The sequence below is a fragment of the Ovis aries genome, chromosome X (assembly GCF_016772045.2).
Source record: "Ovis aries strain OAR_USU_Benz2616 breed Rambouillet chromosome X, ARS-UI_Ramb_v3.0, whole genome shotgun sequence".
NCBI lineage: Eukaryota > Metazoa > Chordata > Mammalia > Artiodactyla > Bovidae > Ovis > Ovis aries.
Window position 1 is genome coordinate 71,191,652 of NC_056080.1, and position 11,566 is coordinate 71,203,217.

Here is an 11,566-nt window from a genome sequence, read left to right on the forward strand (position 1 = left end):
TTTTCCAGGCAAGAGTGCTGGAGTGGATTGCCATTTCCTTCTCCAGGGGAACTTTCCGACCCAGGAATCGAACCCTGGTCTTCCACATTGCAGGCAGATGCTTTACCGTCTGAGCCACCAGGGAAGCCTGTATTTCAACACTACTCTCAATTCGTCCTACCTTCTCCTTCCCCTGCTATGTCCACAAATCCCCCATCTATATCTGTGCTTTTATGCCCTCCCTGCAAATAAGTTAATCAGTACCATTTTTCTAGTTTTCATATATATGCATTAACACTATATTTTTCTCTTTCTGACTTACTTCACTCTGTATAACAGGCTCTAGGTTTGTCCATCTCAGTTCAACTGACTCACATTAGCTCCTTTTTATGGCTAAGTAATATTCCCCAGCAGAGAGTTACTCATGGTTTCTCCCCACAACGTTCTGAGTTTTAGCGTGGAGAGCTGGGAAGAAAAACAAGACACCCAAATAATAATAATAACAACAAAACTAACAACAATTGTCATAAAAATTTAAAGGATGAATGAACTGGTTTTAGGTAAGCATACCACACATGGTATGAAGTGATATGGGGCGGGAGGATCATTGGTTCTGATGCATCTTCACCTAGAAAAAATAAAACCTCATTTTGAAACTGGTTCACACATCCCGAATATAGATAAAAATCTTATATACCTCAACCTTTCTCCTTTCATATGCAAAGATCAAGAACACATAGCTTCCTTTGAAGACTGGGCAGGTTGATTTTGGCCACCATAAGTTGGTGAAGAAATGGAGGGGTTAGGGGGTCCATGTGGTGAGCACAAATCTATGGACAGAGGAGTTCTGAGTCCCAGGAGGTCTGAGGCACTGAGGTTGTTGGGTCCTGGGGTCTGACTGGAGAACAGGCCGCTGAGCACAGCTACAGTATGATCAGTTTCTAGTCACTGCTGGCAGCTAAAGTGAGGGGGTCAATTGACTGCATACAATGCTTAGGAAAAAAATCCACCTCTGTGTGCCCAACCCAACTCCATGCTGGGGTGAGATGTAGCAGGAACTAGCCCAGCAATGCACCCAAGGCTGCCACTCGCAATAATCACTGTGGATTTAAAGCTTTATTTAGGCTTCATCTGTACCCTTGTAGTTGATAGGTTTTGCCACATTTTATTAGTGAGGTTGAGAGATGTATCATTTATTTGTTGTTCTGTCCCTTCCCCCAATATTAAACTATGAAATTTGTGATTTGTTTAAACTCTGGGTGAATCATAGCTTAGTTTGCATGCCCAGGGGCTCAGGAAATTCAGAAACCAGAGACAAGGTGTTTATCTTCAAGCACCAAATCCAGCTTATAGGAGGGTAAACAAACACCTATTTTTCCTCTTCAGTCTCACATTACCAGTTGTAGAATTTCCTCACTCTGCAAAGGACAGGAGTGCAGGCGGGTGAGGCCTGGGCTGGGTTTGGCAGGAAAACCTGGGGAGCGACAGATATTGCTGCCTGGCTTTCTCAGAAACCCCGGCACCCACCTAGCCTCCTCTCCCCTTCCAGCTGCACCCAGGCCCCTGAGTGGGTGGAGGACCACACGACCTCTGCTGGGTTCTTCAGTCACAGAAGAGAGGCTTGTCTAAGTACAGTAGAAGAGCTGCCATCTGAGGGAGACAAGGAAAATCTGTGGGCAGACACTCAAAAGGAGACCTGGGTGGGGGTGGCTCAGATCTCCCAGGACAAATTGATGACCATCAAACTGATGACCTACAAATAATAATAATACATAAACCAAAAAGGGGATGGGATCAGATATATTACATCTATGCATGTTTTCCATCAGTTCAGTTGCCAGGGGATTCTTCTCTGTCTGGAAACTGCAACAGTAATGGCATGTCTAACACTGTGAGAGTGGAAACATGTACGAGGTCGAAGCTAGAATCTTTCCTGGCATTGGCTTGAACCAAATTAGAAACCTTCATTAACCACATTCTGCAAGACACTGAGGACCAAATTACAGCTCCACCATGTAGCAAACAGAATAAAACAAACAAAAAAAAGTGTATTTGAGAAATGATCATCTTTTTCACATATCCTCCAGTTATTGGCCCTAGGTATCCAAGGGCATTTTTTTTTTCCTCTTGTTTCCAGCTCACAGAACAAACGTTACCATCATAGATTCACAAAAGTAAGTTCACACACATCATGATAGAAGGTAAGGTTAATTCTTACTCTCCAAATAATTTATTAAAATATATCCTTTGTTTTTCAAAAAGTCATTTTGGGAGCACACAACACCCAGGATGACTCCAATGGGCTGGTAAGTAGTTAAGGCACTCGAATAGCATGTGCTGCATCTCTGTACAGTCAGTAAGGCTATGGCACAGAGGAGGCAGCTGCCCTTCTCTCTCTCTCTTTCTGTCCCCCAAATCACTGAAGGACACTAAGGATACCTCAGAAAACATAGATTTAGGACACTTTGCTCTGCTGGCTTTCATCTGTGGGCTTGGGCGCAGGCCAGGCAATCACTCCAGGCCCAGGAGAAAGGCACTGTTGGCAGAAGCCAGGAAAGGGTGGGCAGGCCTCCAGCTGGACAGCTCTAGCACATCCTGCATAAGGGGAGCTGGGCTATCCTGGCCAGGGTCACCCTGACATACCAGTTCCTAGGGGCTGCCTACAGTGGTGACCCTGTGAGCACTCCTGCCAGCCTTGTCCTGGCCAGTGATGGTGGTCCAACCCACTGCCCTCTCCTCATGGTGGCCATGCTCTCCTGGCTCTGGGTGACTGCCATGTGGTTGCTGGCAAGCAGGCCCAAGTCCACCTTGCTCTCTGACATGTGGGTGATGCCACTGTGGGTAAACTCATTCTTGCCATCCCCCCTGGCCTCTCTTTCACTGTCCTTGTTGTGGTGCTCGGTGTGCAGGGCCTTCTGGTGGACCCCTGGTAGCGCACCAGGCTGTGCTTCAAGGAAAAGGTCCACTTTCAGGTCTGGGACTTGTACAGCCTCTCTCCTGTGTGCGACCTCATGTGCTGCATCAGGTCCTGTAGGGAACAGAACCTCTTGCAACACATGCTGCACATCTTCTTCCTCTTGTCCGCCTTGCTGGCTGTGCTCCTGGGGGAGCCTGTCTTTGGCTTCTTGTTGTCACTCTTCTCCAAGGACTTCTTCTCTGCAGCCCCCCACCCCGCTCTTCCCCCCACATGGTCAGAGGGCCCCTTGACCTCCTCGTCTGCTTATCTTCCAGGGCTTCAGGTCTGGCCTCCACCTTGGCCAGGGGTTCCAGGGTCTGGGGCTCAGCTGGCCCGGGAAGTGGCTCAGTGGTGGTCCCTTAGGCTCCCGGAAGACAGTGCTCTTGCCCCAGGCTCCTCAGGGCCCTGTGCCTTACAGAGGCAGCTGAGGGTCCCAAGGAACTTGAAGCTCTTCCCACATACGTGGTAGGCATGCTTATAGTCCTGTGCACCTGCTCTCATCTTCTCCTTAGCCAGCTTGTAGCCCATCAGCTTGTTCACAAGGTTGAGATCCAGGCTCTTGTTGCTGACCATGCCGTCCTCAGAGTCATCAGCATCCTCATCCCATTACTCCTCAGTGTGGTGCTCCTCTTCCTCAGCCACCACTTGCTTCACTATGCCCTGCACTGCCACTGGGGCTCCTCAGGACCGGGATGGGGAGCAGGCTGGGCTTAGCAGCTCCTGCTCCCAGGCGATGAGGTCCAGCACTTCACTGCTGGCCAATGAGGCCTCTGTGTCTGACTGGCTGTCAGTGTGGGTCAGCATGTGCCTCTGTAGTAGCTCCCAGCATCTTAATCATCCTTTGTATATGTATGGATTGTAGAGTTTGAAAATACAGAAACTCAAGATCTTCAGAATTGAAAGAGAACTTAGAGATCACTTGTCAACTTCCCTCATTTTACAAATGTGAAAACTGAAGCTCAGAGATGGATAATCGAGTAACTGATGAATAGAAGAACAGGAGGAAGGAAGAATTCAAAGCCAACTCAACTATTATTTCTTTCTTTGCATTCTAACTTTCATAGTGACTTTGAGTTGAGCTGGCATTGAATTCCTCCTTCCTCTTTGTTCTTCTATTCAGCAGTTAATTATCCATCTCTAGGCTTCAGTTTTCACATCTGTAAAATGAAAGAAGTTGACAAGTTCATCAAATGATGAATCATAAGCAATCCTTACATGCAATACTTCTTATAAGATACATCTTCTACTAGTTAGCTAGGACATAAATCATAAGACTACTTTCAGGTTATATTGAAAAACAAAATTTGAAATAATAATATTGTGGTCAAAAATGCATTTGTCAATAATAGCAAAGCTTCAGAGACAATAATAGCAAAGCCTCAGAGACTCTGATATGTAATTCTGCTTTAGCATGTAAAGCCATTCACAACGGAGAGCATTTGTAAGGTAGCTGGCAACTTTTGCCTATAACACAGTTTCATCTTTTTAGGTGACTACAAAAGGAGACAATGATACTAGTCCAGTTTACAACATCCCTTTCTTTACTCTTATGTCTACAGTACCTATTATCTACTTCACTGATTCTCAACTTTTTCCAGGTTAGGGTCCCTTGGAGAAACAGATGTCAACAATAGACGTTTTCCCCAGGAAAAGGCACATACTAATATACAAAATTTTACATACCATTTCAAGCTTAGTAAATCCACACATGGGATTAAGAACTGCTGTTCTAGCATTCATTTTCTTATGTGTCCTGGTTCAGTTAGATCAAAAGTTGCTTAAAATTGGGAATGGGTCCTATAAATCTCTGTACTGACATCCTAAATGCACTGCTCAGCCCACAATAGAGACTCAATAAGTGTTAATTCTTAGCAGGTCATCTGCTCTCTCTCTCTCTCTTTTTTTTTTTTTTTTTGCTCACTATGGGCCAAGTGCTGTGTGAGAAAATGAGGATTCAAAGAAAAATTATAAGAACTCCATCCTTAAGGAATTCAGTCTAATGAAAGAGATAAGTAAACATATGATTATAAAGGTAAAAACAAAAAGGGGGGAGCTTCTAAAATGAAAAGGAAACAGATGGGGAAAGGAGGAAAGAATAGGGATTTGTGGGAAATTGTGCTTTCAGACGGAGAAGGCAATGGCACCCCACTCCAGTACTCTTGCCTGGAAAATCCCATGGATGGAGGAGCCTGGTAGGCTGTGGTCCATGGGGTCTCTAAGAGTCGGACACGACCAAGTGACTTAACTTTCCCTTTTTACTTTCATGCATTGGAGAAGGAATGGCAACCCACTCCAGAATTCTTGCCTGGAGAATCACAGGGACAGGGGAGACTGGTAGGCTGTCATCTATGGGGTTGCACAGAGTCGGACATGACTGAAGCGACTTAACAGCAGCAGCAGCAGTGCTTTCAGATTTGGTTTGTTGGGATGATAGGTTAGGAGATTCGGTAGATGACCTGGAAGGCTTCCTGGAAATGAATATGTTTTAACTAAGTCCAACGACAACAACAAAATAACAAAAAATGTCAGAACATTTTCCTAACCTCAACCTCATTGCTTAAGGAATAACACAGTAGAGTGGTAGAAAATGAGAGAAGCAAAAAAGGAAAAAAAAGAACATTGGGGTACAGAAGTATCCTTCAATTCTTTCCTTGTTTCATCAAGTACTACTCTTGAAACAATGTTTATATTGCACACATATTGCTATTAACTATATACTTGTAAAACATCTACATGAACACATTACAAGAAATAAACCTGGCTACTCCATCAAACTCTTTAAAATATGACTGGTCTAATCTAACATCATTGCTTTAGTGTACTTAACTGCCTGAAGACAGAATTCACAATTACCATGCTAATTCGATTGTGGTAGCACATTTATTCTTTTTGCATACTGCAACAATGCGATTTCTGCATTTTATATAGGTGACAAATAAATGTTACTCAAGTTTCAGTTCAAGTTATTTATTTATGAAAGATAGGTCTGAGTCCATGTCATTTTCTTCTTCCTCTACTCACAGGAAAAGGTCCATTTACTAAAAAAAAAAAAAAAAAAGAATCAAGAGAACTAATCACTGCCAGATGGTATGATTCAAGTTAAACCTCTGCACTTCCCACTTCCTTTGATGGACTGAAGAGTTGTTAGTAGTTCATTTTTGTTAGGTACTAAACTGTTGATAATAGTATTATTAATTTAAATTATAGGCAGGCATACATACTTCACAGTGAAAGAGAATTAGTAACTATCTTAATGGAAATCACATAGCAAAGGCTTTTAGGTAGAGCAAAAGTAACCTGTATTATTAAAGTAGGAAACAAAGGCAGTGTTAGAGCTATTACCTCAAATTCTTCCAAAAGATCTGGGGAAAGAGACAGCAATTTGTACTCTACTTCTTAATGCTTAACATGTTTCAAAAGTTTACAATTTGGTGAGCCCTTACATTTCATCTTCACAAAAGCTTTAAAAGCTTGGCAGGTCAAAATGTTTACAGATGAGTAAACATTACATGACAAAGACTATATGACACATCTCAACACATGTTTTTTAAAAGGCAGAAATGAGATTGGAAATTGACTTTCTGACTCATAGTCCAGTGCTCTTTCTTTTATGATGGTTCTTTAAAAAATATTATCTAACACAACTACACTTCTGTAAATTATATCCTTTAAACTGAGCCTTTCAGATATCTACTCTGTTCATAAAATGATCTATTTCTGCATCTCTACAAAGGTTCACATTTTTTTCTTGGTTTATCTTGGCCAGTTCAGCACAAAATGTTACCAATATTCTCAGTATGGTTTACATTATTTAATCCTCTCACCAAACGTCTTTCTATATTTCAGATTTACAAATTAATATAGGCAAAATAGTTTTAATATGAGCTATCAAAGAATTTCTATGACCCACATTTTGTTATTTTGCCAAGTTTCATTCAATAGCAAGATACCAAACTACTCTATTTTTGTAATACCAATTTCTGGAAGAACAGCCACATGGAAATTCTGTGATGGCATTTCAGTTGTGAAAAACTATCTCATCCTTCTTCAATTCAGGGCTTCTCACAGGTTCGTTTCTAACCTCAACCTCCTTGCTTAAGGGGTAACACAGGTGGCACTGATGAATTTTCGTAGCTTTAGGAACTGAGTTTCCTCATCTGTTAAATCAGATTATTAAAAAGCAAGCACTCAATTTAGTTCAGAGGAATGATATTAAGAACCTTAACTCATTACCAGTCACCTGCATCCAGAAAAAGGAAGAAGTACCACAAAAATTAAGTTCAGTTCACTCAATCGTGTCTGACTCTTTGTGACCCCATGTGCTGCAACACGCCAGGCTACACTGTTCACAAAAACTATTTGCCCTCATTATCCATTCAAAACCTATACCTCTGCCCCAAACCTCTGGCAAACTTCTGTCACCTGTTTCCACACGACCCTACTTCGATTTGTCAGAAGTGGATAAATTCACAGAAAAAAACAAGTAACAGTAGTCCTCAACAAGCAAGGGTTCACGTTCAGGAAGCTTCTCAAACCAGTCCCGTGACTCCTGACTCTTGGCAAAGCAGTCCGATGTCTCCTGATTCTAGGATGGATGCAGCTAACAGGAAAACAATAACAAACAAACAAACAAAAAACAAGCTGCCAGCGCTGTCAGAGCCCTCACACATCCTCAACTAGACCTGAAAAGGTCTCCACAATGGCACCCCACTCCAGTACTCTTGCCTGGAAAATCCCATGGACAGAAGAGCCTGGTAGGCTGCAGTCCATGGGGTCACTAGGAGTCGGACATGACTGAGCGACTTCCCTTTCACTTTTCACTTTCATGCATTGGAGAAGGAAATGGCAACCCACTCCAGTGTTCTTGCCTGGAGAATCCCACGGATGGGGGAGCCTGGTGGGCTGCTGTCTCTGGGGTCGCACAGAGACACGACTTCGGACACGACTGAAGCAACTTAGCAGCAGCAGCAGAAGCCACTTTCAGGGCTCCCAGCCCTCCCCTTCCCCGCTTCCTTAAGCCATAGCAGCAGCTTTTCAAACAGGAAAGAATACGCTCCATATTCGATATGGTCCCATGACTTTCATGGACTGCAACAGCCATTGGCAGCAGCAAGGATTTGAAGCCGCTCAGAGCGCGGTTCTAGTCCAGAGCTGCTATTTGCCCTGCTCCACGGTTCGCAATTCGGCTTCCTGTTTCTGCGCAGGTTGGGGGAGGAGCCGTCTGCGTCAGAGGGGCGTGGCTAGGGCAAAGTCAAAATGGCTGCCATTCGGAGAAGCCATTAGAGTGCGCGGCAGTCACTGGGGGGCGTTAGGGGGCTCGAGGGCAAGAGGTCACGCCCCTCCCCCTCGTGTCTTTAGCGTGACCAGCGCCTAACGGCTTTCCTCACCCAGCAGACATAGTTGTTTCTCTCGTCCTACTCCATACTCTCTTTAACCTTCTGCCACACTTCTTTCCTCAGATTTCATACTATCCTTGATGCCTCACTTCTGTTCTCAGAGCTTAAGTTTTACGGATGAAGGAAAAAGGTATAGGGATTTTAAAGTACTTTTAAAAACTTCTGCTTGTATGAAATAAGGACCTGAGGGATTTGGCGATGGTGATTTTGATTTGTTAGGTTAGACGGGGAGGACAAAAAAGTAAGCCTAGGAGTTTAAGAGATGAAGTTACTGTGAAATATATCTTAGTAATAGATTTTTAATAATAAATGGTGTAAAATAGGAAAGCTACTATGAAATCTATAGTGAGCAGGAGGTTAATAGAAATGCTAAATAGTGATTAGCATTTATATGTGATTTGTTAATATGCCCAAAGGTAATTTACTAGATGCTAAATCTCTAGATTTATGGGAAGGATCTTTGGCATTGGCGTCGTGTTTCAATTCAGAACTCTTAGAAATTCCAGGAAAGCACTAATATATATTACTTTAGGGGAAAAAATAGCCATAATAATTATATTTTTAGTGGGGAAATTTATGTGTGATGTTAACTTTTTTCTTTATCTTTAATATTTAACTATGTGGGAAAAATAATGAACAAATAATTTGGTAAGCCTCTTTTTATCTTAAAGATCATTTCCTATTGAACCAAAATGGTTCAAAATGATACTGTTGATTATTTTGTGTTAATAATTATTAGACTTCAGACTGTTAACTAATTCTAAACCCGTAATGCTGGAAAAACAATCCTTTTTGTTTATAGTTCTGAGGAAGAATAATCTGTAAACCACTTCCATAGGTGAAACTGTATAAAGATTTTTATTTCTTTCCACATGTATGTGTTTGGGATGCAAGATTTACTTCTCTGGAGACAAAACTTGGCAGATTTCATTATTATTTTATCACTTTACTTGCTAAATAAACAATTGTATTTCACAGTTTGAGGACATTTTTGGTGAAAAGGTAAAAAAGAATGTTTCTAAAAATTCTTTGCTACGTTTTTAATATGTATTTATACAATTCTTTCAGTAAATCCACATGTAGACCAGAACAATGCACCAAAGCTTAAGCATTTCTAAGTTTTATGTAAAGTACTTTAGTTATGGGGGCTTCCTTTGTGGCTCAGCTAGTAAAGAAACCGCCTGCAATGTGGGAGACCTGGGTTCAATCCCTGGATAAGGGAAAGGCTACCTACTCCAGTATTCTGGCTTGGATAATTCCATGGACTGTATAGTCTGTGGGGTTGCAGAGTTGGACATGACTGAGTGACTTTCACTTTACTTATGTTCTTCTAAAAAAAAGAGCAAATCTTTTCTTTAAAAAAGTATCTTAAAAGTGTTTTTGCATATTGTGGATCTTCTTAAGAGAGGGATATTAGGATAGGATCAGGTTTTGGGTAAAAATAAGTTCTGAAGATATTTGTCCAGTTTGTAAGTTTGTTACTGTTGTCCATCTTAAGTTAGAAAAAAAAAAAAAACCACACAGTTCTAAACTAATTTTGATTCCAAAAACTGCCCTTGTATTATCCTTGAACTTCTTTTTTTCTTAAAGTTAGATTTAGTTTTTTTTTTTTTTTAAATCTTAGGCACAGTAATAGAACTATTTAAAGTAAATACATGTGTTAGTCACTCAGTCATGTCTGACTCTGTGACTTGCCAAGATCCTTTATCCATGGAATTCTCCAGGCAAGAATACTGGAGTGTGTAGCCATTCCCTTCTCCAGGGGATATTCCTGACCAAGGGATTGGACCCAAATCTCCTGCATTGATGGCAGATTCTTTACCATCTGAGCCACCAGCATATTCAGTTATAACTGCTGCTGTTTGAAACAAAGAACTGAAATCTGTTAATCATATACTTGTTTTATGACAGAGCAAATATATTACAGAGAAAATAAATACATGAAATTTTAATTTGTTTTAAACATCGAGTGCCTGTAAAATAATATTTGTAAAACATGAGTACAGAACAACAAACTCCTGTGACTGAGTATCCATTATGAGAAAAGAAAATTACCATTCCCCCAAAATTCTCTTGTGTAATCCTCTCCTAATCACATTCCTTTCCTTCTCTCTTTAGAGGCAACTATTGTCTTAACTTTATATATAATATCCCCTGTTTTTTTTTAATAGTTTTACTATAGTATTTGCATTCCTAAACAGTATGTTCTTTAGTGTTATGTGTTTTTGAACTTTGTGTTGATGAAATCATAACTACTTTTCCTTCTTCTTTGACTTGCTTTTGTAACTCATTATAATGTTCCTTATTTATGTTACTACATGTAACCATAGTTCATTCATTTTCACTGTAATAGAGTTTTCTGCTGTATAAATATATCATGATTTATTCATGTACTGTGATGGTTATTTGGGTTGTTTCCAAATTAATAGAGTCTCTAAAAATATGTTAATGTTATATTAACACATAATCCAATTAAACATTTAAGATCACTGAACTTATTGTATTCTCATAAACATGTTAGTATGAAATCTGGAAATGTTCAATTTATCAATGTTAGTGTTTTTAAAAGCTAGATGTAGTCTTCAAAAATATAATTTTGCACTCTAGGCACACCCTAGGCACAATTATTCATTCATTGTTCATTGTATTTAGTAGTATTTCTTTTTGTCTTGGGTTATATTAGATATTGGTTTTGTTTCTTCCATTCTACCAGATTTAGTAATACCTCCTACCCTGTCTAACCTAAATAGGCAACTGTGTTTTTCTTTTTTCACCCTTAAAACATGGGTAAAGTGATAAAGGTGATATGTATGAGTGAAGTGAGTGAAAGTTGCTCAGTCATGTCCGACTCCTTGTGACCCCATGGACTATATAGTTCATGGAATTCTCCAGGCCAGAATACTGGAGTGGGTAGCCTTTCCCTTCTCCAGGGGATCTTCCCAACCCAGGGATTGAACCCAGGTCTCGTGCACTGCAGGCAAATTCTTTACCAGCTGAGCCACAAGGGAAGCCCAAACTGTTCTTTTGGGACTTTAAATAACAAGGTTTAACTGAAACAGCGTAAGTCACATATTGATAAACTCAGATATGGTAAATTTCATGTATGAAACTTAGAGACATGTGTTTTGAAATCTTGAATTTTTACTGGAATAATTGAGATGTAAAGAAACAATATAGTCTCTTAACTCAGGAACTATTGAATGTGTTAAACTCTGGCATGAATAAAGCTAATATG